This window comes from Myotis daubentonii, chromosome X (genome assembly GCF_963259705.1).
Source record: "Myotis daubentonii chromosome X, mMyoDau2.1, whole genome shotgun sequence".
Taxonomy (NCBI): Eukaryota; Metazoa; Chordata; class Mammalia; order Chiroptera; family Vespertilionidae; genus Myotis; species Myotis daubentonii.
Window position 1 is genome coordinate 26,423,666 of NC_081861.1, and position 8,494 is coordinate 26,432,159.

Sequence of the window (8,494 nt, forward strand, 5' to 3'; positions counted from 1 at the left end):
CTGTCTCTCCATCAGAGAGTGCAGTGTCCCACCTAGACCCAGCTTTATTCTATTGTCTGTCTTTTCAAAATCCTTCACCGCCACCCCCCCCACCCCCACCCCCCGCTCAGGTTCACCCATGGCCATGCTGGCTCGGCACAGTTTCCTTTTCTTCATATCCTCAACAGAACATGTCATTTTTTGACTTTTTTATAATAGCCATTCTGACTGGTGTGGGGTGATATCTCATTGTGGTTTGATTTTCATTTTTTTGATGATGAGTTATGCTGAGCATCTTTTCATATGTCTGTTAGCCATCTGTATGTCCTCTTTGGGAATATGTCTTTTTGTGTCTTCTGACCATTTTTTTATTGGAGTGTTTATTTTTGTTATTGAGTTATATTTGCTCCTTATGTATTTTGTATTTCAACCCTTTATTGGATATAACGTTTGTGAATATATTCAGCATGTTGTCTTTTTCTTTTATTGAAGGTTTCTTTCGCAGTCCCATTTGTTTATTTTTGCTTTTGTTTTCCTTATTCGAGGGAACTTACCAAAAAAGTTATTACTCAGACATATGTCAAAGAGTTTATTTCCTATATTTTCCTCTAGAAGTTTAATGGTTTCAGGCCTTACATTTGTCTTTAACCCATTTTGAGTTTGTTTTGGTATATAGTATAATAAATTGGGCCAGTTTCTTTTTTCTTTCTTTCTTCCTTTCTTTCTTTCTTTCTTTCTTTCTTTCTTTCTTTCTTTCTTTCTTTCTTTCTTTCTTCTCTCTCTCTCTCTCTCTCTCTCTCTCTCTCTCTCTCTCTCTCTCTCTCTCTCTTTCTTTCTTTCTTTCTTCTTCTTTCTTTTTTGTATATATCTATCCAGTTTTTCCAACACCACTTGTGGGAGAGGCTGTTGTTAATCCAGTGTACATTTTTATCTCCTTTGTCATAGATTAGTTGACCAGATAGGTGTTGGTTTATTTCTGGGATCTCTATTCTGTTCCATTTATCTATGTGTTTTGATTATTATAACTTTGTAGTAAAGTTTGAGATCAGGGAGTGTGATACTTCCAACTTTGTTCTTTGTCAAGATTGCTTTGGGTATTCAGGTTCTTTTTTAGTTCCAGATAAATTTTAGGATTATTTGTTCTACATCTCAGAAGAATAGCATTCATATTTTTATAGGAATTGCTTTGAACCTGTAAATTACTTTGTGTAGTATGGTCATTACAACAATATTAATCCTTCAAATCCCTGAGCACAGCATATCCTTTTACTTACTTGTGCCCTCTTGAATTTCTTTCTTCAATGTCTATAGTTTTTAGAGTACAGGTCTTTCATCTTCTTGGTTAAGTTTATCCCTGAGTAATTTACTCTTTTTGATGCAATTGCCAACATATCCTGCTTTGACTGGAAAATTCCACTTTCCTCCTGATCATCTCAGATTAATTTATAGGTGCTTTAGATTCTGCTCAGAAGACTTCTCTGGCCTGTTATTAGGAAGTCAGCAGCTTGAAGAGTCCAGTTTTCTGTGTGTAACTTTCATCACATAGTCCTTTGCTCCATATTTTCATTTGCCTCAGGCACCAGAGGTTGGCTGTGAGGCAGCTGCCTTCAGGATCCTTACAGTGCCTGCTGGTCTGCTGAGAGCCCAGTAAAAAATTTCTGATTCAACTTGAGAACTTCACATATCTGCTATTTGTGCTATCAATATGCTTAGGGGCTGATCCATTTTGAGGGAATATACCGGGCTTTGGTGTTATTGTATTAATACAATCCAAGGAACTCGGTATTGAAGTAAATGACAAAAACACAAAAAGATCGTGTCCTCAGTGAAATATAAAATACCTGTGCTATGTTAACAGTAGATAATTCAACCAACGGGAACTCATAGAAAACTTTGATTCCTGCCCAGTCACACACAGGTCTTTGTGTCCATCCAGGCATCAGAACTTTGTAACTGATCAGTAAGAATCCCTGGTAATTAAATAATCAGCATGGCCCATTTTGAGATTTATATATCAGCAGAAAAAAATGACATCCATAGTTATTGACTAATAAAATAATGTTACTTTTCCAGGGAGAAAATATGGATTAATTGTGAACAGAAAAATGGCGCAGGAACGTGATTGACCTGACTTTGAATTCTGGCTCCGCTCAAGTGACTCAATTTTTCTACTCAGGTGTCTGACTGCAATATGGGGATGATAACCTTTTCCTTGCAAGGGAACCACAGAAGTGTTAGGAAGATAACATATACCATGCAAACAGTGCCTGGCATAAGCACTCATGAAAGAGTAGTTGAAAGTTTCAACAACATGTGTAAGATATTCTTGTGCCATGCTGGTTGGGTGGTTTGCAGGGGCGGGGATGAGGGGAATTGAGCCTGTGGGGGAAGTTAGGTGAGGCATGCTAGAGGACCTAGGGCTCTTCAGCTGTGGGCCATAAACTAGCCCTGAGTGAAAAGTCTAATGCACTCTGACTGCAGCTGTGGTATCCAGTTAGGATGCAGTCTGGAGCCAATCTAGCTACTGGAATCCCTGGTAATTAAAGTGAAATGCTCAAGGCTCTTCAGCACAGAGCATGGCTACACCAACCTTGAGTTTAAGAAAAGCCCTTCTAACATCATCAAATTGAAGTTTTTGCAAAGAAAACCATCAACAAAACAAAAAGACTACCTACTGAATGGAAGATATTCCCCAATGATATATCCAATAAGAGGTTAATATCAAAAATCTATTTTTAAAAAACCTCATTAACTGAACAACAACAAAAAGCAAATATTCCATTTTAAAAATATACAGAGGACCTGAATAGACACTTCTCCAAATTCTGCTCTGACCCCCCCGCCCTTGCCAGTTGGCTGATTATATACACATGAGGGAGAAGATAGCTAGCTATGTGCAGCTGTGAACTGCAGGTAACATGGAAAGGGGAGGGTAAAGTCTGCAGTCCGGCCTCCAGGAGCTCAAGTCTAATAACAAGTTGCTAATCTTCTATGATGTTACAAACAGCTCAGCCCATTCCTGGAACCGGAGAATGGTCAGTGTTCCTGAGAAAAACTCCCGAGGGGGTCATGGTCTGGGCACAGCAACCAAATCAAGGCATGTTTTGTCCTTGATCTGTTCTCAAAATGTATTTCTTTTCTGAGTAATGGACCCATCAAGGCATCTTATCTTTTTACAGCCTTGTTTCATCCTCCAGTTTCCCAGGTTCTGTAATAAAACTTATCTATAATTATTAAGGTGAATAATTATTAGACAACTGTGGCTCTATTCTTATTACACGCCTTTCCCTATTATCAAAACCACATTAAAGGAATCCAATTGCCTCCACTGTCTTCAGCAGCAGAAAGAACAGAAACATGGTTGTCTTCTGCCTCACTCCCACTTCACCTCTTGTGAAGTAAACCCACCTCCAGTCCCCATCCCAAGCTTGGAATTTGCATTTCTGGCCTTAGCAATTTACTTTTGGGCATGAAGCCTAACAGTCTGTGTGTTGCTTCTCCTCCCTTTTTCCTCTGTCATTTGGATCCTCTATTCATCCATGGATATAGTTATCTCACTTTTAGGTGGGGATATATCTGTGTTACTTCTTTATAAAATATAACTCCCCTATCATTGCTGTGGACTTTGGGGAGATAGAGTATTTTTTTCCCCATGAAAGATTACCATGCTAATATGCATTGACTTCTTCTTTACTCATGTAACATATCTGAAATTGGGATTTGTATTATGATTGATGACATTTTAGAGAAAATGTGGTATAGACTTATACAATTTAATATTTGCTTTATACTATTACATGAAAAAATTATTGGCCAGATTTGTAATATTCTATCTATTTATAATCTCTTTTGTCTGTTTCAAAGGCAGGAAAATCAGAATTATTGAACAAAGCATTAATCTGATGATACAAAGGTCGGATGGGTAGATGAGTTTCACGAACAAAAATATGTGGCTATCATCATTTCAACTATATGCAACCCTAGTTTTAGTGGGGATAAGCACAGGGTTTTGAAGTCATTTGAATTTTATTGATTGTGTTGTCATTAATTTCAAATATATAAAATAGAGAGTAAATGTAAAATAATAGAAAAAATATATATTGAATTCTGCTCCCAGTTCCTGGCACAAAGCTCCTAAAACCTTTGTAATGTCCTAAGTGATAACACTAGAAGCATCTTTTGTTGTAATAGTTGGTCTTTGGCACCAGGTTTTTGTTTGTTTGTTTGTAATCCTCATCCAAGGAGTGCCGGGAGCCGGTCCATCCTTGCTGTTTCAAGGGACCTGGCATATATGGCATACTTTTCTTAATATGTTTGCTCACCTTCTTGGCACTGTGTTTTATTTTTTATTTTTATTTTTTTAATATATTTTATTGATTTTTTTACAGAGAGGAAGGGAGAAGGATAGAAAGTTAGAAACATCGATGAGAGAGAAACATCGATCAGCTGCCTCCTGCACACCCCCTACTGGGGATGTGCCTGCAACCAAGGTACATGCCCTTGACGGGAATCGAACCTGGGACCTTTCAGTCTGCAGGCCGACGCTCTATCCACTGAGCCAAACCGGTTACGGCGGCACTGTGTTTTAACCAAGGTCACCTCTCCGAGAAAGGTTGAATCCCCAAGGTAGGGATTTTCCCCTGAAGTTAGGGAGGGAATAAAACCCCTTAACTAAGTGCCAGGCGGGTAATTAATCCCTTTAACTACGAACAATCATGCTTAAACTACATAATCTTTTCTCCCTGGAATGGAGATAAGAAACGCCCTAACCTTTGTAATAGAGATTGATAGGATTGAATCAACTGGTATAAATACAGTTGTAACAAGACAGAAACACACAGAACTTCAGACACAGAACTGAGAACACAGGGCTTGGAAGACAGGACCAAGAGAGACAGAGCCTAGGCACAGAACCTACACAGAACGTTCCCTAGGGACAGAAGAACTTCGCTGGCGAGAGCATGCCAGAGGATCCTGGACAGGGACTGGCCTCGGAGCCTGGAGGCGGAGCCTGGCGAGAGAGCATGGCAGGGGATCCTGGACTGAACCTAACTGCAGAGGTTGGCAAGAGAGCCTGACTAGAACCTGGTGACTGAACCTGGCTGGAGAACCTAGCAAGAGAACATGGACACAGAACCTGGCTGGAGATCCAAACCAGAACTTGGCTGGAGATCCTGGCTAGAGATCCTGGCTAGGCTGCTGATCAACTGAACACTGTCTCCGTGTCATTCCTTCTTCGCCGACTCCGTCCACACCTTTGGGGACCCCTGGACCCGCTGGGGTTGGACCCCGGCAAAGGAGGGTATTTTTCCACTGATTTTTAGAGTGGAAGAAAGAGGGAAATACAGAAATATTGATGTGAGAGAAACACATCGATTGGTTGCCTCCTGTACACACCCTGACCAGGGCGCGAGCTGGGGAGGAGCCTGCAACCAAGGTATGAGCCCTTGACCAGAATTGAACCCAGGACTCTTCGGTCCACAGGTTGACGCTCTATCCACTGAGCCAAACCACCTAGGGTGGGACCAGTTTTTGAAACAGAGTTCCTAAATCCCTTGGAATTTCCTGGGTAATAAGAGTGTCTTTTGTTCTATTGAGGTGATTCTAGCTGTGCTTCTGAGTAGCTTCACACTACCTGAAGAGATAACTCCCTCAGACATGAGATCTTGTGCTACCAAATCTGAGTTCTTCTGAGGTGTCTGCAGCCCTTGTGTTGGGAGTCAGTTCCTTCTTGCCACTCCAAGTCTTGCTTAGACAAATCGAGCCTGAGAAGGTGCATGGGAAATCTTTCTTGGTGTTTCCTAGCTCTTCCTTTCTACTTCATCACTAAATCCTAGCCCTAGAGCAGAACTGCTTCCCAAAGGTAGCCTGGCCTCCTTTCCTCCCTCCCTTCGCTGGTTTGTCCAGAAGAGCTGAGATTATATGGAACTCACCATGCTCCACTCAACCATGGCCACTGCCCTCTCCCCTCAAACGTTCATGATTGCTGGTCTGCGGGAATTTCCCTGACTCCTTGACCCTTTTTCCATAGCTGTGTCCCTTGCCTAAATCCACAGAGTAGTAAGGAACAGGCAACAGAGAGAAGGCAAAGACAAGAATAAAAATGGAAGGGCTTAGCAGCAACTGTGTACAGCTGTCCAGCCAGGAACAGGACTTTTTAAGAGAATACCCTCCTTTAAATTAAAAAACTCTCCCCACCCTCAGCCATTCTTGGTTATTGTGTCCATTCCTCTTGGAACAGAGGAACACAATTACCATTATGGGCTCATGTCCCTGGGCACCTTTCCTGTGCTGTGGGAAAGGAATAGGTAGTGTCAGGGAACAGAGCTCACCTGTGGTAGGGGGAGTAAGTCAGTGAAAAGGGACCTGAACAGGATTTGGGTTAGAAGCCATGTCATTTGCTTGGGGGCAGAATGTAAAGACATGGGTCCTGCATGAAATGGCCTGGTGTCAATGGCATGCTCTTGTGCCTCAACCACAGCAAGCAGATTTCTGCTTGCTGAGCCCATGACTTCCTACCACAGGCCTTACAAATGCAGACCTGAGTGGGAAAGGACTGCTGTCCTCTGCTATACCAGCTCCGTTCTCATGCTCTTTGTCCAGCTGATCTTTTCCCTGATGTTGTTCACTTTCTGAGGATAGGAGCTCAGAGACTGGGATGTAAACTCACACCTGGCTCAGGTCAAGCTTTTGTCTCTTGTTGGATCTGAAGTTGGAATACTCCGCCACTTCAGTTCCCTGAAAAAATAATTGGCCTGCTTCTCCAGTCCCTGGGTTTTCATATGCTGTCTTCCTGTTGTCTTTAGAAAGGCAGTGGAGTTCACATCTCTTAGCCATATATTGTGGAGGTAATGGGCAAGTAAAAAGCAGTGACAGCTCTCCCCTTTATTCCATTCTGCCACTTTTCTTAGTGCTCATGTCTTTTTATGGTGAGTGTTGATACAAATGGTCAGGATGCATGGGAAATGGGGCCCTACAAGGCTGTGTCAGAGGGATGAAAGAATAGGTACTGATGTGTCAGCGAAGAACTCCCAACTTCTAGTGTTCCACACCATGAGAACAAGACTGTCCTTTTATCCTGTAGCCATTGTAGTCAAAGAGCAATGCAGTTTGAACTTGGAATCAAGAATCCTCACTTCCCTTCCTGTTTCTGCCCATTCATATCTAAAGGCCTTCCTGACACCTTAAATAACTGATTTCTATAACAGGACCCATATTCCCTGTTGTTTTTTACCTCTCCTGGGAATGCTAGATGAGAATCTGCAAAATGAGTTTTCAAGCTAACAGGTGTTGTATCAGGGATTGGCAGTTATGTGGAAATGGAGTGCCCTTTTGCTCACCTGTTAGGAACTCTGCTGAATCTCTCGAGTAGATAGTAACTGCTGGCTCCATTGATGCAGTACTTCCTTCCATTTTTGAGTCACTGTTCTAAATGTTATACGAAGTGATAATGATAGCAGCTATCCAGGGTGCTACTAAACATGGATTCATGCAGAGAGTACCCTCTGCAAGACGTTTAATGTCCCCTTAGTTCCAAGGACACAATCTCATTAAATTCTGGAAAGGATGGGGGGGGGCAGTCAGCCTCCAAGTTTTAGGAATATAGTGGGATCTTTTCCTTCCAGGCAACTTCTTCCTCTGGGCTTAGCACTTTCATTCTTTTTAGTTACCACTGTACACTCACCTTTTCCTTCTTTCATTAGTTTGAGTATGCACCTAACGGTGTAAATACTATCCACAAAAATTCCAATCCAGCCATCACCTCCCCCTTCCTTTTCCAGGCATCTAGTATATTTTGGTTCTGTCCCTCATTTAAAGTGTAAATAGCTGAATAGGGACACTAGCTAATTGTTTAAAAGCCTAGAGAGAAGCACCTCAGAAAATGTTATACCAGGCTACCATTCAGACCATCACGAACAGGCTTAAACATCCCATTAATTAGGGATGCTTAAAATCTGAACTAAAGTTTATTTTAAAAAAAATAACTGCCCTGACTGGTTTGGCTCAGTGGATAGAGCGTCTGCCTGCGGGCTGGGGGGTCCTGGGTTTGGTTCCGATCACAGGCATGTGCCTTGGTTGTGGGCACATCCCCGGTGGGGGGTGTGCAGGAAGCAGCTGATTAGATGTTTCTAACTCTCCCTCTTCCTTCCTTTCTGTAAAAAAATCAATAAAATATATTTAAAAAAAAATAACTAGTGCCCTGGCTGGGTGGCTCAGTTGGTTAGAGCACTGTCTCATATACCAAAAGGTTGCATGTTCTATTCCTAGTCAGGGCACATATTTAGACTTTGGGCTTGATCCCTGCATGGATGTTTCTTTCTCTTTCTTTCATTCCCTTCCTCTCTATAAAAAAAAATCAATTAAAAAAACCATATACTCAGGTGAGGAATAAAACATCTGAAACTGATACAAAATAATTTAGAATGTAAACTGTAACTGAAAAAAATCAAATAAAATTTTTAAAAATTAAAAAACAACTAGGTGAAAGATGAATGCTCCAAATATTTATGGAACA